Source organism: Glycine soja, chromosome 9 (genome assembly GCF_004193775.1).
Source record: "Glycine soja cultivar W05 chromosome 9, ASM419377v2, whole genome shotgun sequence".
Taxonomy (NCBI): Eukaryota; Viridiplantae; Streptophyta; class Magnoliopsida; order Fabales; family Fabaceae; genus Glycine; species Glycine soja.
Window position 1 is genome coordinate 37558589 of NC_041010.1, and position 23474 is coordinate 37582062.

A 23474-nucleotide genomic window follows, 5' to 3' on the forward strand; every position below is an offset into this window, starting at 1 on the left:
AATCAAACATGATCTCATGTTGTCTTGTGTGGTTGAGTGCATGTCTATATTTGAAATATTCACAGTATCTCAATCAAGATTGCTTTTAAAAAAAGAAGATGAGTTACGAAGAAAAAAAATCTAAGTCTTAATTTGTTTGATGCAATTAAGGACGACATCCTGGACGTGGGAATTTGCAAGTTGTTTGGGAAGTTAAAAACTTGTTAGATGTAAGCTTGGTTTGGATTAAAAGCATATGGTTTGAGTCTCATCTATTTACTTATTAAATCTTTTTAAGAGTCTGACTTATATAAAAATCTGACTTACTTTACAAGTTTGTTTTAAGTAGTTAGTTTGTAATAATTTAGCATTAAGATAAAAGTAAAAATATGTATTTGAGATTTTATAAAAATCAAATTTAATTTATTCATATAATATAAACATATTTTTAAGGTTTAACATAATATTTATGATCTTATTTAAAAATATATTTTGAAATAAAACATTTAAATATGACATGAATTTATTTTTAAATAAACTTAATTATAAATTCTAACTTGACTTGTAGATTAATATTTAAAAAGACAAATAGATATAATATTTTAATAAATTATAAAAAATTTAATATAATAATAATAACAAGAATAATTATTTATAAAAAAATTAAATATATTAATCTATTAGGCTTAAAAGATTTTTTGAATGACTTATAGTCTGATTTGATATGTTTAACTAAATAGGTTTTTTTAAAATTCTTAATCTGACTTATTTTTGGAAAAGGTTTGGCCTAGATCTAATATAGGCTAGATCATAAACCCATATTAAGCAATCGGATCTATTTTCACTTCTACTGTAAAGGAGTTGATAGAGCTAAATGAAATTATCTTAAATTGCATTAATATTGCGAGTTCGTGAGGCTTGTGAATTGTGATGGACATAAAATCGTCTTTTGGATGGTGTTGGGTGCAACCAAAGTTAAGTATAGTGAATAAGCAAAAAAGTTGAAATATTAGCAAACCACTCTTAACACAAGCTAGCTAAATCATAGGGTGTGTAGACAATGGCTCATTTGACTTCCAAGTAATAATGCATGTAAAAGATTAGGCAGAAGAAGTTATTATCTCGTACGTCTTGCAATATTTATACTCTTATGTATGAAAAATTCCACGCAATAAAATTTTCTAGTCAACTTTTAATATTTAATATGATTTATTTTTTAACAGTACATTTAATAAGTGTAAAACACGCCGTATGTCAATCCTGTATCGTCAATCACATATTAATATTATAAAAAAAAAATAGAATAGCATTATAAACAGATTGTAATAATATTAAAACTGCTTAAAATAAGAAGCTCTAATAAAAAATTATGTTTCATACAGATTTATAAGTATATTCGAAAGTTAATAGTGGCATAACGTTCTATAAAAATGAAAAACGAAAAGTTATAATATATTAAAAAGTTACTATATTAATAGTTTTGAAAAATACTAATAAAATGACAAAGGCACATATCTAAAAAAAAAGTACTAGCAACATATAAATGTATACAGGTTTGTTTAATTAAATTATATTTTTTTGGTGAAAAAGGAAACATAAAAAAATTATCAGTAATGGATAACTATTTTTTATATAGAAGTTATTGAAAAAAAATACTATAACAACCAATAATTATATAAAAAAAAACAGGTAATATATTTTGAAAGTATTGCACTTGTCATTTCATTAATTGTTGTTATAAGTATATGAGAGTTACAATGAATTTGGGAGAAAAAAAACACTTCATATGATTGGTTCTAATATGAATCAGAGGATTTTTTTTTTCATAAGCTTTTCATACGTTATTTTTATAAGTTACTAGTTACCTTAGAAAAAAACTTTATGGAAATGAATTAGTAGGCTATAATGGACTAGTATATAATACTACTATGATTTATGGTGGTCATCTATATAATAACCGTTAGATTTATCATTGGGATATTGAAAGGTGTATAGATGAATCCCAATCCACGTATGAAGCATAATTGCATGAAAACAGACTCAAAAGCAACTATTTTTTGCTTCTGTGATGCGTGCTGATGGGAATGATGATGAGAATCCAAAAACATGCTATTATTCGGAACCTTTTGTACCAGTTATTAATAATTAAAATTAATTTTTACAGCATATAAGTATTTTACGTATTTGTCCCTTTCATTGAACAAGAATGCCATTGATATGTTTTTATCGATTAGGGTCCCGGTTGTGGTGTGGTCACAACTCACAAGGCCAAACTCAGTGGCTTCATTGTGCATGCACACACATTGTGAATCCCCCATTGTTAGATTGAACGAAACCAAGTCCACATTGTTATATTTACCTCATCTCAAAGGAACAAATGAGAATTCAAACCTATGATTTATCGAATGTAAGATTCTGTCTTGTTTCACTCCATCAATCCCTTGAGATTATGTTCATTTCCATTTAGTGGTACTCGACTTTTTTCTTTGATGGATCGTTGTAATTTTATTATTTATTTCCTTTGGATAAATTATTCTCATTTCTTGAATTTCATTTTTCTTACACAAATAGTTTTTCTTTTTTAAATTTACATAGCTTATCAAGGGAATTTGAGAACACAAACAAAGAAAATTTCAGTTTCTTTCATTATATAATTTGACATGTTTATGGAAAATTTATATAAACTGTAAATTAAAAAAAAATGGGAAGATTAAAATAAATACATAAGAAATTAATGACACAGCCCTTCAGTATAGTTTTGACTAAAAGAAGTAAAAAATCGAACTTTGACTAAAACAGCCATTGAAATTCACTATTGCAAGTTTTGTGTCAGAATCCCTACAACCTTGAACAAACTTTTCTCTGTTTCCTGCATTTTAATGTGTGTACCGTTTCTATTCTACAAATTTCTTAATTTTCTTTTGCAAACTAATCGGTTTGGCAACGCAAATCTTTTTCTGTGATCCAAAATTTGAGTCAATCATTCTCCAACCTTCAAAACCAATTGAAAAACGCAACAAATCAGCATAAAGACTCCTTACGCAAAATTTGAAAAAATGATAAAACGTCTAATGTACAACTAATTATACTATAAATTAAAAGACAAGAATCAGTCTCCTCACTTATCCTCTGTTAAATTAATAGGTAGGTTTTTAAACTATTTGAAAAATTTTAACTAGATAGGTTTTTAAATTAAAAAAAAAAGTGTAATTGATTTCTTGTTATTTCTTCTTTTTTTTTTTTACAAATATTGGTGAGCTACGTACACATGATTGGTTCCTATTTGTTTGTAATCAGAAAGATACTAACAAAAAGAAAACCTAAATTAACAAACGAAGCTGTCACAACTTTTCATAGTAAAAGCAAATTAAAATTTAAACCATAAAAAAAAAAAAGCAAAGAAGACTATGCTACTTATAACAAACTACAAATCAACATGTTGATTTGTTTGTAATCAGAAATATCTAATTTAAAAATATTTTTTATAAATATATTTTTAGGCAAGAACATAAAATCAAGAGATTGTTTTGATAAAAAATATTTTTTGTTTTTACTAATTTATGAAAATTCCATATTTTTTTTATTTCTTGCCTAAAAATTATTGTTTGTATGTACAAGAAATTATTGTTTATACCATTTTCTGTATAAAATTTTATAAAACAAGAAATAAAGTCAAAGAAAAGTGATACTTTAATTTAATAAAGTAAAAAAATAAAGTGATACTCTAATAATAAAAAAAATATAATGTTTATGTTTAATGCTTTTCAAAAGAATCATAAAACTGCAGACAACTTTACATACCTGTTGTTATATGCATCAAACAGTAGCAACCAAATTAAAGCCCGTCACAACCTCCATTTAAGTAATTTGCTTCTTTTTTTTTTTTTTGCCTCGTTTAAAGGACGTCCTGCATGATGTCAACCACTACTAGAAAATAAGGTTTTAACATCGGTTATTTAAGACTTTCAACATCGGTTATTAATTGATGTTGAAAGTACCGATGTGGAAAGTAGTATCATTAACATCGATTTTTCAAAACCGATGTTAACTAATAAATACAACATCGGTTATTTAAATAAGCGATGTTATATGATACGAATTATGAAAAAAAAAATTATAAATCTATAAATTAACATCGGTTTTTTAAAAAACTGATGTTGTAAGTGACATTTAACATCGGTTTTTTAAAAAACTGATGTTGTAAGTGATATTTAACATCGGTTATTTAAAAAACTGATGTTGTAAGTGACATTTAACATCGGTTTTTTAAAAACTAATGTTGTAAGTGATATTTAACATCGGTTATTTAAATAGGCGATGTTATATGATATGAATTATGAAGAAAAAAAAGTTATAAATCTATAAATCAACATCGATTTTTAAAAAACTGATGTTGTTAGTGACATGTAACATCGGTTTTTAAAATAACCGATGTTAAATGTGATATTTGACATCGGTTTTTAAAAAACTGATGTTGTAGGTGACATTTCACATCGGTTTTTAAAAAAACTGATGTGAAATGTTACTTACAACATCAGTTTTTTTAAAAACCGATGTTAAAAAATGTTGAGGTAAGTGACATTTAACATCAGTTTTTAAAAAAACTGATGTTGTAAGTAACATTTCACATCAGTTTTTTTAAAGACCGATGTTGTTTTAGAAATTTATTTTTAACATGATGTCTGTTTTTTCAATAAATCCCAAAAATAACTTGCAAATTTTAAAATCAGACCACACAACATATAATTTTCATTCTGTTTTGAAACAGTTTTTACCAGAAAATTCAATAAGAAATTTACTAATTACTATGAATTTAAAACATATTTAATGTTGAGACATGAAAGCAAGAATCAAATAAATAACTGAATGAACACCTACATAAGACAATTTTGTGTATGATAAAAAAAAAGAGTAAGATTAAGTATAACAAGCGCTCAGAAGATATGAAAACAATTTATTCTAAATTATATCAAAAAAAATGTCTTACTTCTTTCTCTTTTCGGATATATATATATATATATATATATATATATATATATATATATATATATATATATATACACACACGCACACACACAACTTCTATTACCTCTCAGAAGATCACAGAACTGAAGTAACAACAATCCATAATGAAAAATACAATGGACTAAAATCGCACAATCCATAATGAAAAATACAATGGACTAAAATATTGGAGAAATCTCTTTATTGATACACTACGAGTAGATACAAATGAATTCAACATCCCATCTAATTCATCAAAATCTCAAGGCTTTAAGTTTTCAGGAGTCTCCCACTTATATTAATGAAGACTTCTTACTTATATTTGCTAAGCTTTTGCTTTTCCTATTTTAGGAGCAAAGTTATTAGTTAGATAGCATTTTTCACTATGAATACCTATGTTACCATTTTCGTTTTTCTTATTACAAGCAAGGTGAAACGAAGATCAAAATCAAACCATATTGAAAGAAACAAAGAGAAATGAAACACTTTAATTAAGTGGGGGCACAAGAGGCTTAGCTAAGAAAGAAAGATTGAGATGGGGATGTTAGTACGTAGTGGGCACGTGTAGGCCCTTAACCATGTGAGGTGCTACAATCATCTTATCATGTTGGTCGCATTTAGGTGAGTCTGGCCGTGTCATGTACCTCTACTTAGTGTTGTTGCTATACATATTTCCTTTCTAGAGTGAGACCATTGTATTGCTATATTTCCTTTCTAGAGTGAGACCATTGTATTGCTACATTACCCTCCGTACTTACTCTTGCTAATTCTTCCTTTCCAGACAAGATCTTTGCATTATCCCTTTTTACGGTAATGGTCCATCACCCTCTGATCAATGCCATCCTTATTGACTCAAAAACAAATTGAAATATTATAACACTTATACACCACCCACCTCGAGCAAATTTAGGTGGGATCTAACAAAACTTACCTATTCTTTTTTGTTTTAGTTATATTATGGAAAAACCTAATAAAATTTGTAACTTTTTTTAAAATTTTGAGCGAGAACAAAATTTGCATACAATAGTTTAGACATTTTTTCTATACTTTTATTAGTATTAGAGAAGATATTTCCGTAGTATCGATTAAAGAAAAGATGATAAAAATTCAATTGAGTAACTTTGTACACATACAAAGAATGCCTATGGAAACATCATTGAGAAAAACAAATGGTATATTTTTTAGTCATGAAGAAAAGGAAAGAGATTAAAAAATACATTAATTGGAAAATTGTTTCGAAAAATCTCATACTAAATACTAATATTTTTTAGAGTTGGTCTTTAACCAAGTTTTTTTTTTTTACATCTTGTTTTTAACTAAGTTGAATAGTATTGTATGATTCCTATAACAGACATCACACGTTGAAATAAGACTTTTGTTATCGTTTTAGTAGTATATATATCATCCTTGCATTGCATAATAAAGTTAAATTAAAAATAATTACTAATAACTTTTTTATGAGATACAGGGTAACTAGGAGAGATTAAAATCCAGGAGGTAAAACAACAACTGGTTTGTCAGCTAACAGGTGTAGACTTATAAAATTAGAATCACTTACAAAATCTGGGACTGAATCTGAGAAGATAGACTGAACTTTGTCAAGTTATCAGCAGCTAGGTTGGCTTTTCTTCTAACACGAGAATGAGATGTCTATTTTCTTCACGAGAGGATAAGCTGAATGCAAAGAGGGACAAGTGTGGAAAATCAAAATGACAAGAACTTGAGAATCTGATTCAGCAATAATATTTCAAAATCAAATAAATAATAATACAATATATGTTATAAGAGGTAATAGAAGTAACAACAGAGCATGAAATAAAAGCAAAAATAAATCTGCTATGTTCTTTCGTGAAAAAAAAAAAAAACCATGAAAGCAGAAAGGAAGCTATGAAGTCTGAACGCATAAACAGAAACGCACCTCGAACAGACGCCGGAAACTTTGTTGAAGGATGTGGAGGGAACGTCGGTCGAGGAGGGCGAGTCTCCCCGTGAGTGGCGACGGTGATGGCTGAGCGGCGATTGGGAAGGGAACTGAGTAGAGTGAGCAAGAGACAGAAAACGTGTGAGGCGTGAGCGAGAGAGTGAGAGATTAGTTTAATATTTCAATGAAAAGTAAAAGCGTCAATTAATAATAATAAAATGAATGGTAAAACGAAAATCATATTATGAAACCGAAGATTTTATAAAAATTTTAAGAATTATTCAATATTTATACAATAAATTAAATAACAATCTATATAACTACAAAAAATATAACAATTTATACAACACTCTTTTTTTCTTTTTTATCTCTTTCCATTATATACTTATCTCATTTTACATTTTTCTTTCTTCCGTTCCTGTCTCTCTTTCTTTTGTATAAATTATTTTATATATTTGTTGTAATAATTCAATTTCCCGTGGTGGAACGAGATATCAATTTCCCCTACTGCTAATCTTGGCTGGAGTCTCAACGGAGGGTTTTCTCAGATGGCAAAAAATAGCCTGCAGCCAAAATTATTAGGTTGTTAAAAAAGAAGAAAGAAGGAAGTCCGTAGAAAAAAAATCAATAATCTTATTCACCAAGAAAAAATGAGGATGAAATATGAATTTAGGTATAAAGCATTTACTTTTAATTGGATTAATTATGTTTTTAATTCCTAAATTTTTTAAGAATTTTATTTTTAGTTCTTAAATAAATTTCTGTAACAGAGACTAAAAAGTAAAAAAGTTAAAAAAAAACTATTTAAAGATAAAGGTGAAATTTATAAATAGAAAACATAATTAACCCACTTTTAATTAATCACTATCACTGCCATCTTACATTTATTCTCAAATGTACTAATTGAACCAACCTGAATTAGAAGTGAGTGAGTGCGGAAATCAAATGTGTCTGTGTCCTTCGAAGTTCCAAGTAATATTAATATAAAATAATTTAATATAATTATTTATTTAATTAATATAAAAAAAAAGATTAGGAGAAGCGTGAAGGCAGGTAGAAGAAGAGAGGTATTTTTTTAATTAATATAAAATAATTTAATATAATTATTTATTTATTTTTGCTTCCTTTTACGTTCATTCAAACAAGTAATATTAATATTTCCACTTATTTTTCTTTTTTTCTATTTGCCTAAACAACACTTTTTTCGACTATATTTATCTTTACTTTTTATTTGTTTTCTTTCATTCCTTTTAATTTTTTTCTCTTTATTAATCTAAAAAATTGGTAAACCACATTTGCACAGTAAAATCTATGTTGTAAAAATTAAATTAGAATGTTCTTAATTTTCCTTTTCTTAAAAAAAATTGTCCTCACCAAAGTCATGAAATCCCTTGCAACCTCATTTTTTTTTGTTTAATTCCAATTTGAAGTCGTGAGTTTATCCATGATTTATTTCTTTCTTTTTCGCATTTTTCTTACCTTTTATTAGTAAATAAATATTTTATCCTTAATATTAAAATAATCATATTAAATAAATTAAATAAATTTTTATTTTAATAATACTTTTTTCAAAAAAGAAAGAAATCCCTACATATTCTACGACCTCTATTTCAAACATATTAAAAAAAAAAAAACTAAAAAGTCACCGGCCCAACGACTTCTAAAAAAATCAAATTTCATAATAAAGTCAAAGAAATTTGGACCAACAATGTTTTTTTTCATCTACAAGATCCAAATCCAAAATCTTACTTTAACTCACTACTATTTGGACCAACAATTTATCGATATACAACTTAATATTTGATTTATTTTTCTATAATCAAAGTTTTTAAATAAAAATTAAAAAAAAATCAGGAATACATGGATACTTATGTTTTTTTTTATATATCTAATCAATATCTCTTATTTATCTCTTCATATCTCAAATCTCATTACCTATAACATTTATACTTTTTTTTTTACTTTTCTTTCTCTCTCACTAGGTATTGTTAGCATATTAGGTATATATTTAAATAATTAAAAAAAAAGTTTATATTAACATCGGTTTTTGGAAAACCGATGTTAACGTATGATACGTTAACATCGGTTTTTTAAAAACCGATGTTAACGTATATGCATTAACATCGGTTTTTTAAAAACCGATGTTAACATCATTAGTTAACATCGGTTTTTTAAAAACCGATGTTAACGTGTATGCATTAACATCGGTTTTCTAAAAAACCGATGTTAACATATTATACGTTAACATCGGTTTTTGAAAAACCGATGTTAACATCATTAGTTAACATCGGTTTTCCAAAAACCGATGTTAACGTGTATGCATTAACATTGGTTTTTTGGAAAACCGATGTTAAGAAGGATACTTTATTTACAAATATGCCACTACGTTTAACTTAACATCGATTTTGTATAAAACCGATGTTAATAAGCCGATGTTAAAACTACTTTTTATAGTAGTGAACAAAAAAAAAAAGTTAGAACAAGTATTTTTTTTATAACTTAATTAAATGCTCTACTAATTAAAATATTAATTAAAAAATTACTATTATTGTATCACGTGAATGAGTTAATGATCAAAGTTTTTGAATTAACGGTCAACTCTCCAAAAATAACTTAAAATAAGAAGAATAAATATTTTTATTTTTATATTTATAAGTGTGATTTGTATGTAACTTCATCTTATCCCAACATTCTTATATAAATTTTGATTACGATTCTTATCAGTCTTAATTTTCATTGACTACAATATCTTGAAGAATCGCATTCTAGAAAACAAATCCGCTATCTATAAAGTTTAACTTCTATGCAATGTTTATATATAATTGTTAACAGGCATGATTGCATGAATTATAAAATAATTATTGTAAAGCCATTTAAATTACCTGCAAAGTTGTGGTACGCTCCAAGAAGGATGTGACTGTTTTTTCTCATTTTCAGACAATGCCATGTACTTGTTCCAATCCTCAAGCAAAAGTTTAATATCGTTGACTTTGTTTTCTAAACCAACACAACAATTGGCATGCATTGTTGAGACCTTGTTGAAGTCTTCTGCACGCTCACAAAACCCTCCAAAATAACTAGTGCTAAGGAGCCTCATCTTTAGCTTCATTCTAGAAACTAAGGGGTGCATTAATTTTGATATTGTTGAGCACAGACTTCTCATGCAACCCCGGGTAAACATTCCTAGACTTGAACCAGAACTTATAGAACCAAATAGTTCGCTTATTTGATTTCACATACTTAAACCCTCCATTTGGAAAGTTGTTTAAGTCAGAGGAATTGCCATTGAAAACATCACAAGCTATTTGGAAATCTGTATCCTTGTAAAATATTTTGAAGGGATCTCTAAGCCACATGTTATCAGTATCCTACAAAGAAAAACAACTTTTAATCCAAAGCCTTCTTTGGATAAACATGTATAGTCAGGAGGAGAAGGAAATAAAAAGAAAAGAAAAATTAAACAAGGGAAGATAATTTAACTTGTTCAATAAATTGATTTTAACTTATGCGTGAACTAATTTTAACTTATAGAAGAAATATATTTCTATTTTCTCCTTCTATTAATGGAAAAGATTATCCAAACATGAGCTCTTTGTACTTGTCTTGTGTGTATGGGTTTAAATATTGTGGTTACCGTCGTGTTTCGGTGAGATTGCGAACAATTGCGCATGCGGGAAAATACAGTAATAATTACGATTGTGTTCATTTGTCTTTTGGTCCTAAGTTATTGTACTACTAAAAATATTCTATTTTACGACACACATTCTATGTCGGTCTTATATAACCTGACGTAGTAGTACACAAGGTGATATTTACGTAAATATATAAGTTTTTTATGTGATGCATTTCGTATACAATGACGTTTCATTTGCCACCAAGTGATTTAAAGCTCTCAAGAAAGAGGTCAAACATGGAACCTGGTTCTGCCCATGCTTCATTTAAAATTGTGATTATCACTGTCTTATCCTTCATAGATGTGTTTCTAAGAACACTCTCTAGCTTTGGATCATAATCAGCTTGATGCATAGAGCCAAGACTACATTTGGTAACCCAATCTCAAATTTCATTTAAGAATTTACGAGGCATAATTTTTTTTCTTAATTAAAGAATATTATGTAGTAACTATGAAAAGAAGATTTGAATTCAATATTTGACTATAGTTTCCGCTTAGAAAACAAATAGCCTAAATCAAATAGCATGATTATGGAGAATCAAGATTAGAATCCCGTTGAAAGAGACACATGTATGTTTATCTAAATAAGTCTCGAACAAAATTATGCAAAAAAGAAAATAGCATAACAACGTAAACTCCACCATAAGCATTAAAAAAGCATTATGGTTCTTTAATTTGCAAGTATGGCATGGAGAATGATCCAAATTGGCCCACAAGCAAAATGTTTGATCAACTGAAACAGAAGGCAATTAAGCCTGAACAGCAAGATCATAAAAAAGCATCAAAACCCAAAATTCAAAAAATTCAACTTTTTTTATTGTTTTGCATGAAAAATAAGCATCAAAGGCCAAAACCCCAAAATTCACTTCTTTCGTTCTCCTCTATTTTCACCACCAAGAATTCCAATTGCAAAAGGCAACTTGGCACACACTCACACAAACAAACAAATATATATATATATATATATATATATATATATATATATATATATATATATATATATATAAACAGAGAGTGACTCAGCATTGAAGTAATATGAGGAGGTGGGGAATTCAAAGGAAGAGATAGAGTTATAGAGAAACAACCACAACACAGCAAGCCCGGCAAGAAACATGGTTACTTGCATAACACTTCTCACCCAAAAGTGGCTACCAGAACTCCATGCCTTAATGCCGTCGCCAGCGGCGCCCCGCCGGAGGTATCCTTCATTGTTTTGATCGAAGAGCTGAATTGGAGTGGCAGAAATAGTACTACGTATTATAAGTGTGCGACGAAAAAGAGATATTTGTAAGGGAGGAATGAGAGTGATCACGTTGCAAAAGGAAATATATTAATTACTAATATTTTTGTTTTCTTTTATGAACTAATATTAATTAGAGTGTAAAAGTTTTACATTACTATCAATTAAACTAGAATCATTTTCCGTATAAACTTTCATGAAGAATGTAAGAGTTTACTAGCTAGGCATATATTCTCCATCTCACTGTAATTATTTCAAAAGGTAATAATTTGTACTCCAGTGAGATTACAGTGATATAAATAAAATAAATAATCGAATGTCTAGGGTTGGTGGATATAGTACTAGCTGTTAATTAGGATAATTTTGTAAGTTGCAAAAGATAATGAATCAAATGAAAAAAAAAACTAAATACAGGGCCGGACAAAGGATTAGAGATTGTGTGCTTAACATTTCTCTTATATTTTTTTTTATTATTACCCTTCTCTTATATGAATTTGACTATTAATCATAATTATTTATATACGAATGTAGAGTGGAGATTTTTTTTCTTATTATTCATAAAATATACCTTTTTTCATTAAATACTACCTTTTTTATTATTTCTTTTCTTATATAATAAGCTTAACTATTGACGGGGTTTTGTTTGGTAGAAGAGATTAGTTCTCTAAGACATTGCAAACTACGGTTGGAATTTCTGTTAAGAGATATGTTAATATTAAATGTCCATCAATATAATACTGTAAAAATTCTTAAAGGGTTTTCTAGACTATTAATGATAGGAAACAATAGGATCTTGAAATCTATGGTTCTCACAAACAATCAATAAACAACCATAGATAATGGTGTATACCTTTCTCCATAGGAAGACTTGTACCCTTCTTCATAGGAATTCTTTTCGGTGCACTTTGATTTCCTTGAAAGAGAAGAGAAATAAGATTTCACTTCTTTAGACCTTTCTTTTCTGTCTCTCTCCGTTCGTGATGGCTATGAGTGAGAGATAACACTTTTCTGGTCAGGAAGGGAACCTTATTTCACGTTAGTGGGTATTAAGCCCCTTTTATAACCACTACTCCCATCAAGTAGCAGATAATTCTAGAATCTTCTCCTATTAAATCCAATTACAATTTAGTCTTTAATCGTTAATTATTTACTTATTAGTCCCTACATAAGTCACATGCCTCTCACATGAGACATTAATTCTTACATTCTTCCACTTGGCTCATGTGACATTAATAAACATTATGGACTAAATAAATAAATAGATTAACTAACATAATGCGCATTAAAAATTGACTAAATTGTTCTATACATTGGGTACATCATAATTTCATGATTAAGAATAGGAACCAATTCGAGTCATGACAGTTGTACATCATCTAATCGACATAGTCCCTTTCATGTACTACAAATTAATCTTCTCCTTAATATGACCATTAGTTAGGAGTACATAATTGGTCCAACATAATGTCTTCATTCAAGACAAAACCTGTTAACATTACTCTAACACAAACATGCATGCAAACATAGAGAACAGGTAATCAGAAACATATCATAATTGAGCTCAGAGTGTCAGCAAAATTACATAAGGTAAATTACACTTAATGATCATCAATAACAATAATGCTCATACTTTCAACATGTTCTATAATGTCTTAGATAATAATCCCTTATTCAAAGGGTCAACTATCATAAGGTTTGTGCTAATATGTTCTATTGACACTCTTTGTTTCTAAACTTCTTCCTTCACAACAAAGTACCTCAATTTCATATGCTTAGCACCCTTAGAGTATTTTTCGTTCTTACAAAAAATATTACTACAGAGTTATCACAATACATTTTCAGCGGCCTAGCAATACTGTCGACAATTCCAAGCCCTGAAATAAAGTTCCGCGGCCAATTAGCCTGAATTGTAGCTTCAAAACATACTACAAATTCAGCTCTCAGATGCAACAACAACTGATGCATACAAAATTGCTTTCATTTGTTTTCGTTCCATATCATTTCTAGGACATTGTGCGAGACTAACTCTGTCTTATTTCTAAATTAGAATAGGCGATGTTAAACACCTTTCCATCTTGAATCTCTCTAGCACTTTATCGATATATATACTTTCTTAGATAAGCCTAACAATCCTTGTGATCTATTATGGAATATTTCTATCCCTATCACATAGCTTACCTCACCCATATCTTTTACTTCAAAGTTTCTAGAGAGAAATTTCTTAGTCCCATGAAGAAGACTAAGATCGTTAGCTGCAAGCAAGATATCATCAATATACAAAATTAGAAACTTCAGATACATACATCGATAAACAATATTTTCCTTACATCTAAAGGAAATAATGGTATCATTAAACCTCAAATACCATTGGCGGGAAGCTTGCTTTAAGGCTGTATATTGATTTCTTTAGTATGCACACCATGTGTTCATTTCCTTTAACTGAGAACCCCATTGGTTGGTCCATACAAACATTCTCCTCTAAATCTCCATTCAGAAAGTTGGTTTTCACATCTATTTGATGTAGCTCCAAGTCATAATGGACTAATGTCATGATAATCCTGAAAGAATCCTTTCGTGAGACCAGTAAAATGTCTCTTTATAATCAATGTCATTTTTCTAAGTAAATTCCTTAGCAACAAGTCCAGCCTTGTAACGTTCAAGGTTGCCATGAGAGTCACTTTTAGTCTTGAAGACCCACTTACAACCAACTCTCTTACAACCCTTTGGTAATTCTACAAGGTCCTAAACACCATTATGTTCCATGAAATTTATCTCTTCTTTCATGGCATTTAACCACTTCTCAGAATTATCACAACTTATAGCTTGTGAAAACGAAACTGGATCATTATCATTAATGCTTAAGTTTGTTTTTGTTTCATGTAAGTATACCACATAGTTATTCGAAATAGCTGATCTTTTTTCTCTTTGAGACCTCCTTAATGCTACTTCTTGTGGTTCTTCTACAATGGATTCATTATGTATCATGGGCTCATCATTGTGTTGTACTTCTTCATTATTGTTTGTAGCAATAACTGAAGTAGTAATCACCTTACTGCTAGAGACAAAAGCTAAAGGGACTTGCACTCTAACTTCTTTAATTTCCACTTCTCGTGAAACTGTACTCCCACTGATTTCACCATTTTCAATTAACCTTGAATTTCCAATTTTGACAATTCGCATACTATGATTAGGACAATAAAACATATACCCCTTTGATTTTTTTGGATAACCAATGAAATATCCACTAATTGTTCTTGCATCCAATTTTCTTTCTTGCAGATTGTAAATTCTTATTTCTGCCTGGCAACCCCAAACATGCAGGTGCCTTATACTAGGTGTCCTATTTGTCCACAGTTCAAAAGATGTCTTTGGAACTGCCTTACTAGGAACCCTATTCAACAAATACATGGCAGTTTTCAAGGCATACATCTACAAAGATACGGGTAAAGTCTAATTGATTAACATACTCCTAATCATATCCATTAAAGTTCTATTACGCCTTTCTGATACACCATTTTGTTGTGGTGTACCGGACATTATGTATTGTGCACAAATGCCACGTTTCTGAAGAAGCTTAGCAAATAGACCTAGGTGTTGTCCAGTTTCATCATATCTTCCGTAATACTCACCACCTCTATCATATCTAATAATTTTCACATTTATGTCTAATTGTCTTTTTTACTTCATTGTAGTAAATTTCTAACGCATCCATTGCCTAAGAAATCTCGGGCAGTAAGTAGACATAACCGTAACGTGAATAATCATCAATAATGGTGATAAAATATCCTTCATTTCTGAAAGAACTAACATCAAAAGGTCTACAAATATCAGTATGCACAATTTCAAGAAGCTGAGTGCTTCTTGTAGCTCTTTTCTTTGTATGTTTTGCTTATTTTTCTCTTAATACAACCCACAAATATTTAAATCCATAAAATCTAGATAAGGAAGAATTTCATTCTTTATTAATCTTTCCATCCTTTCTCTAGAAATGTGACCTAAATGTTTATGCCACAAGAAAGCAGATCGTTCATTCACTAAACTACGTTTAGTGCCAACATTATGATGCAGAGTTAAAACAGTTTCAGCATACAAACTGTCTATTTCCAATTTATATAAACCATCACAAGAATACCAGTACCAATGAGATGATTATACTTAAATAAATTGAAACATCCATTACCAAAATTAAAAGAGTATACAGTAACATCAAGTTTAGATAATGAAACTAAATTCCTAGATAAACTAGGTACATAAGGAGTTTCCAATAAATCTAAACAATGTGTCAAGTTTTAAACAATAAGTCTCAACTGTTTCCACTGGAGCTTTCACTTCATTCCCCATGAAAAACGAACTTCTCATCTGGACTTATGGTTTGGATGGTAAGGAATCTCTGCATAATGTTAGAAACATAAGTCATACATCCAGAATTAATCCATCATGTATCATGGAAAACTTCAGTTAAGTTTGATTCAAAACATACATGAGCATTAAGCTCACTTTTCTTTTCGAACCAAGACTAGCACCTTAGGTAATCCTTCTGGAAATGTTCGGATTTCCTACAAAATTGACAATTATTTCCCTTTGATACCTTCCTTTGGATTTGCAAAGAGTCGTCATTGTTCTTTAATGACCCTTTGCCTTTATCATGCTTCTTCATAAATTTCTTTTCAAGCTCCTTGATTTCCTTGGTGGCTTACATAATGAACCGAGTGACTTTCTTGATTCTTAAGCCTCATTTCTTCCTAAACTAACATACTGTGCAATTCATACACATTCCATTTATCTTTCATGGTATTATAGTTCATTTAGAACGGGCCAAACTCAGACGGTAGTGAGTTTAGAATAAACTGAACAAGAAAGTTTTCATTCACAGTCATTATATTCCCAAGGTCTTAAGTCTTGCTACAATGTTTGTCATCTCAATGACATGTTCGTACATAGTACGTGAACCATCAAACTTCATGATGGCCAATGTACTCATTAATGTCCCAACAACAGACTTATCAGCTGTTTGAGAATACTCTCCCACTAGTCTCATAAACTTTTTAGCACTTTCAATTTTAGGGAGAGTTGTCTTAATACTATCTGCAACAGTCATTCTCATCAACATTAGGCTGAGTCTGTTAGATCTTTCCCAAGTTTTATAATAAATTTTCTCTTCATTGCTACTAACATCAATAATAGTAACAAACTTCTCTTCCAACATAGTAAGATCATGATCCAAAACACTATGGTGAAATTGGACTTGCTCATTTCTGTCAGAGAAGTTAAGCCCATTAAAATTGGTATAGATGATGCATAAGAATCCAATGAATTCAAAACATGTATTACATAATAAAATTCACATAAGTGTTTTGAGACATAAAATACATGTCATACATATGATTCATTCAGATAACAGATAATGTATATTGATTTTCTCCTTTGGGTGATACACCAACATACAACATACAAACATAATGATGCTAATAAAATTTTAACATTATTTGGCAATTAAATATGCACCAATTAGTAGTATCTATTTCCTTTGGGTATATAAATAAAACTAATGATACACACAAATCGCCTACAATTATATTCATTAATTATAAGAACAACTAATCAACCTTTGGGCGATCCATAAATGCCTTATAACAATGAATTTCAATTACCCATAAACCAATAATCATATAATTTAGCATCCATTATTCTATGAGTAATTGGAATAATCATTAAGTTGGAATTAAATAACCTTACAAATTTGGCCACTTTGGTGACTAACAAATTTAACATACATTTAATTCCAACAAAATATTATTGAAATAATCATTAATTTAGAATTAAATAACCTTACAAATTTGGCCACTTTGGTGACTAACAAATTCAACGTACATTTAATTCCAACCAAATATATATGGCCTGTACATACTTATTGCTATTAACAATTCATAGTCATTCTATTAATTTCGTTCCAGGTCATAAAATAATATTTGTATTTATTTATGTTTTTGCATTCAAACACGTTCAAGCAAATATGTAGCATATACATATATTTACTGCTACCAATAATTTTAAAGCATTCACGTTAATTTAATTATAAGATATAAACTTCAATCCTTCAATTACGTTTAATAATAATTTCCAGAAGAAGAAAAAACACAAGTGGGACTGGAAATAGCAAAATGGGTTGCAAATAGCAATATCCAAAATTTCTAGTTCCCCTACAAGGAAAGTACGTGTAGCAGCGGCTTTTCAATTGGAATTGAAAGAAAGGTACATCAGCCACACAACTTTACAAAATCAATTCACAGCATAGCGCGTCATTCTTTCTCCATAATTTAATATATAAATAACGTTAATGGAAAGACAACTTTCTCCATTAGAAATAAAATTGGCAGCATAAGCTTTCTCTTTGAAGTTTTGTATAATATTTCTTTCATACAAAATTTCATACTTTGTAGCGGAAAAACATAATTAATGTCAAAAACACACTATCCAAACATGTACTTTAATTGAAAATACATGTAATAGAAATTAAAATTCCTAAATTTCGTAATTAGGTTTGATGCATAATTTGAAGAAATTAAATTATCCCTAAATTTCATAATTAGGCTTCATGCATAATTGGGAGAAATTAAATCATTCTTGGAGAATCATAAATTTCATAACACATGCTCTGATACCACATGTAAAAATTCTTAAGGGGTTTCCTGGACTACTATCAATGATAGGAAACAACAGGATCTTGAAACCTATGGTTCTCACAAACAATCAATAAACAACAATAGATAATGGTGTGTACCTTTCTCCATAGGAAGACTTGTACCTTTCTCCATAGAAATTCTTTCCGGTGCACTTTGATTTCCTTGAAAGATGAGAGAAATAAGATTTCACTTCCTTAGGCCTTTCTTTTCTATCTCTCTCCGTTCATGATGGCTACTATGAGTGAGAGAGAACACTTTTCTGGTCAGGAATGGGACCTTATTTCACGTTAGTGGGTATTAAGCCCCTTTTATAATCATTATTCCCATCAAGTAGTAGTTAGTTCTAGAAACTTCTCTTATTAAACCCAATTACAATTTAACCCTTAATCATTAATTATTTACTTATTAGTCCCTACATAAATCACATACCTCTCACATGAGACATTAATTCTTACAAATACTTCAATCAAGATTACCTTAAAAAAAGAATACTGGTGAAAAAAAATCTATATCTCTGAGTCTTGGTTTAAATGCAAGGATGTTGTGGATGTGGGAATTAATTAGCAAGTTCTTAGCGAAGATGAAAATTCGTTTGATCAGCAACAATATATGGCGTTGGCATTGGGACAACTCAGTAGAGGAAAAGCTAGCTCTCAAGGGGTTGGCATAGCTAAATGATCGATTTATCTTTAATTACATGAATGAGAATAACTGTGATATTACTATTAGTCTTAATTACATGATGAGGTTTGTGATGGACATGAGATCATCCTTGGAGAGCGTTGAACGCAACCAATGTTAAGTGTATTATTATCAGGAGTGTAACTTAGATAGTTAAAGATATATCAAGTTATTATAAATTCGTTATACGTGATTTTGATTTGAGCGGATTAAAATATAAAAAAAGTTGAGTGTATTTTTTTTTTACAGCAACAAGATTACTCATTAAAAAAAAAGTTAAGAGTATTATTAAATGCAGCAAAAAAAGTTGAAATTAATATTTTTACTTACATGAAGTTTAGTCGAGCATAAGAGGAGGTAAAGGAGCTTTGTCATTCACTAGGCTGCAATTGCATAATTTTGGAGTTTTTGTGTAACCTATTTACTAGTATATACTAAAATCATTTTCTCATTATATATTAGCAAACTACTCTTAACACAAGCTAATTAAATTCTGTTAAAAAAAAATTTAAAAACACAAGCTAATTACATAGTGCATAAATCGATCATAGAGTGTGGACAATAGCTCATTTAACTTAAGTAATAAATGCGAAACTTTAGGCAGTAGAATTATTATCTCGTCTTGCATTTATAATTATGAACAACTCGTACGCAACATATTTTTCTGGCCAACTTAATATCTAATAGCACCTATAATACATAATGTTTACACTTTATACATCTAATAATTTTATAATATTTAAGTATTTAAATAAAAATTCACTTCAATATTAAGATTGTTAAAATAAATATTTAAATTAATTATGTGGGTCCTATGATAATTAAAAATATGTTATTTATGATATAATATTATTAAGAAAATGGGTTTATATAAGTGAGAAAAAAGGTTAAACAATTTATATAAACATTTCATTCCAGATGTTTTTATATGAACTTTGATCTATTTTTAACAGATAATTTTATAATAAATTAAAGGTTAAATTACTCATTTAGTTTCTATAATTTCACAATTCGTATTTTTTAGTTTCTATAATTTGGAAGTGATTTTTTTAGTTCATATACTTTACATTTTAATTCTCTTTTAATCCTTATAGTTTAAAATTGATATTTTTAGTCCTTATAGCTTGTATTTTAATTTTTTTTTAGTTTCTATAATTTGAAAATGATCTTTTTAGTTCCTATAATTTGTATTTTAATTATATTTTAGTCCTTATTACAAAAATATATATATATAAAAATAATTAGTTACAAATTAGTTATAAATTATTAATTATTTTTTATTATAAAATTATCTTGTGATAAATTAATTACGAATTACTTACTAATATTATTGTAGTTAATTGTAATTGTCAATATTATTCATATTTTGATGGTAAGGACTAACAAGAAATTAAAATATAAAATATAGGGACTAAAAAAATCACTTTCAAAACTATAGGGATTAAAAGAAAATTAAAATATAAATTATAAGGACTAAAAAAATTACTTTCAAAAAGAAAATTAAAATGTAAACGATAAGGACTAAAAAAATTACTTTAAAATTATAAAAACTAAAAAATACATGAAATTATAAGGATAAAAAATAATTAAGCCTAAATTAAATAAATGTAAACGGGCTCCGTGTGAATCCTGTATTCTCAAGAACAAGTTCATATTATAAAACCAAAATTAAAATAGCGTTATAAAAAGATTGTAGTAATATTAAAACAGCTTAAAATAAGAAATACTAGCTAATAAGTTAGCATTATATATATAAAAAATCTATAATGGGCCGTGGCTTCGTTGATGACTTGATGTGCATCTGGATACTCACCCTTTCTATATTAAGTAGTGGGTTACCCGTAGATAGGCACATGTCGTTCCGCTTTACTTGGCCTTTTTTTTAAATACTAAAATTGTACTTAGATTAAAAAAGTAAAATATGTCAAAAAAATATAAAAGATTATAAGAAAAAATATAAAAAAAATCATTTGTATTTTTTTAAAATTACTTTTTGGTGAATAAAAAAAGTTTGATCCTATCCATTACTAAAAAAAATAGATATCTTCATTTTTACTTTTTAATTTATCCTGTCGTTCTTTTTCTCTTTTCAATTTCCAAAATTCTCATTTTATTATTTTTTTTAAACAACAATATAGGATAATTGGAGTCAAATAATTATACCAACAATTTATTTATTAAAAAATAAATAAAAATAACTTATAAATTTTCATAATTTTATTCTCTCCTACTATAATTTAATAAATGAATAATATGTGCACAAATTATATTTTTATTTAGTCATAAAATTATCATATATGATAAATTTATTAATTTTTATAATAATTATTTTATAAATTATACTAAAAAATTTGTATGATCAATTAATAATACAAAAACTTTTACTGAAATCAGACTTTTAAATTAACTTTTATATAAAAAAATTTATACTACTAAGATTGTTATATCTATTATTATATTTTGTCTTTGGGTTTTGATAAGGATGTCATTAGGTACTAGATCTAGTGCTATTTGAAGGTCTCAGCAATATATACTTTTTTATATATTTATATACTCTTTTAAAATGAATGAAAATGACTTATAAACTTTAATAATTTTATCCTCTAATTTAATAAATGAATAATATGTGCACAAATCATATTGTTATTTAATCACAAAATTATCATATATGATAAATTTATTATTTTTTAAAATAATTATTTTATACGTTATATTGAAATTTTTTTATGATTGATTAACTTTCATATAAAATTTCTTATGCTACTAAAACTTTTGTATCTATTATTATATTTAAGGAGGTCATTATTTGATATTAGAAGGTCCGATGATATTAGAAGGTTTGAGCAAATTATACTCTTTTATATATTTATATAGTCTTTTAAATTGGTGTGTTTGCTAGCCTACACTTTTATATATTTACTATATAGATTAAATTATAACAAATATTTATTTTTATAATAATTATTTTATAAGTTAAATTGAAAAAAAAAATTATGATTGATTAACTTTCATATAAATTTTTTTATACTACTAAGACTGATGTATTTATATTTGAGGAGGTCATATCGTGGTGTTAGAAGGTCATGTAATATTAATTAGAAGGTCTCAGCAAATTATACTTTTCTATATATTTATGTTTTTTAATGTTTTTGCTAGTCTACTTTTTTATATATTTATTATATAGATTAAATTATAGAAAATATTTTTAATGATGAGAAATCACTTCAAATAAATTGTAATACCATTAACACAAAGAATTAAAAAAACTAAAAATAACTTTTAAAATTTTTGAAGGACTAATAAAAACAAATTATTTTTTGAAGGATATAAGTTAAATTGAAAATAAAATTATGATTGATTAAATTTCATATAAAATATCTTATACTACAAAAACTCATGTATTTATATCTAAGGAGATTATCCCGTGATATTAGAAGGTTCCGCAGTAGTATTAGAAAGTCTCAACAAACTATATTCTTTTATATATTTATATACTCTCTTGAACTGGTATTTTTGCTAGCCTATTCTTTTATATATTCAATATATATATATATATATATATATATAAAATATTTTTAATAATGAGAAATCACTTTCAAATAAATTGTGATATCATTAACACAAAGAATTTATATAAAATTATTTTTAATGATGAGAAATCATTTCAAATAAATTGTGATACCATTAACACAAAGAATAAGATAAACTAAAAATAACTTATAAAAAATTTGTAGGACTAATAAAAATAAATTATTTTTTGAAGGAATAAAAAAATAATTATCAAATTTTAAAAAATTGCTTACTACTAAACTTTATAGGAAAAGAAAATATTTATACTAAAGCAAACAAACTATGCATTAAGGGTGTGTTCCTTTATTGAAAAAAGAGTATAAATGAAAGAAAAATTAGCAATAAAATAACATGGGACTTATGCACTCTAAAAATTAAATATTGTTTATTAAATACTATATGTTTTAAAAAAATATGATATTGTTTATATTTTAAAAAATAAATTATATGTTAAAATGAAGTTAAATTATATAAAATTGATCAAATTTTTTGTCACTACAATATGAATTTTTTGTTTTACTCTGGGAAGCAGAAAGAACATGCTATGCCAGTATGTCTCGTTCTTCGTTTTAACTTTCATTCTAATCTTCTCACTGTTTTCACGTCTTCTTTTGGGTGTCGACACAGTGTAACTGAAAAGACAAAAAAAAAAAAAAAAAAAAAAACCAAAAAAATAGCATGTGTCAACAAAAGAAAGTCTATTTTGGTCACTATTCTTTTAGT

At 27.8% G+C, this 23474-nt stretch overlaps 1 long non-coding RNA gene and 1 pseudogene across 4 annotated transcripts; both read right to left on the bottom strand.

Moving 5' to 3' along the window:
* Positions 1-2687: 2687 nt before the first annotated feature.
* On the bottom strand, positions 2688-7093 carry LOC114367467. 4 transcript variants are annotated; one of them, XR_003657215.1, is made up of 4 exons: positions 6902-7093; positions 6542-6657; positions 3781-3886; positions 2688-2971 (listed from the first exon to the last, which is right to left on the bottom strand). It is a non-coding gene; the product is annotated as an uncharacterized LOC114367467 (long non-coding RNA). The 4 variants fall into 4 exon arrangements; XR_003657214.1 differs by having other exon boundaries at positions 3781-3903; XR_003657217.1 differs by lacking the exons at positions 2688-2971; positions 3781-3886 and adding an exon at positions 4817-4853 and having other exon boundaries at positions 6902-7091.
* A 2689-nt stretch (positions 7094-9782) lies between these two features.
* Positions 9783-11024, bottom strand: LOC114368454 (annotated as a pseudogene).
* Between the last annotated feature and the right edge of the window lie 12450 nt (positions 11025-23474).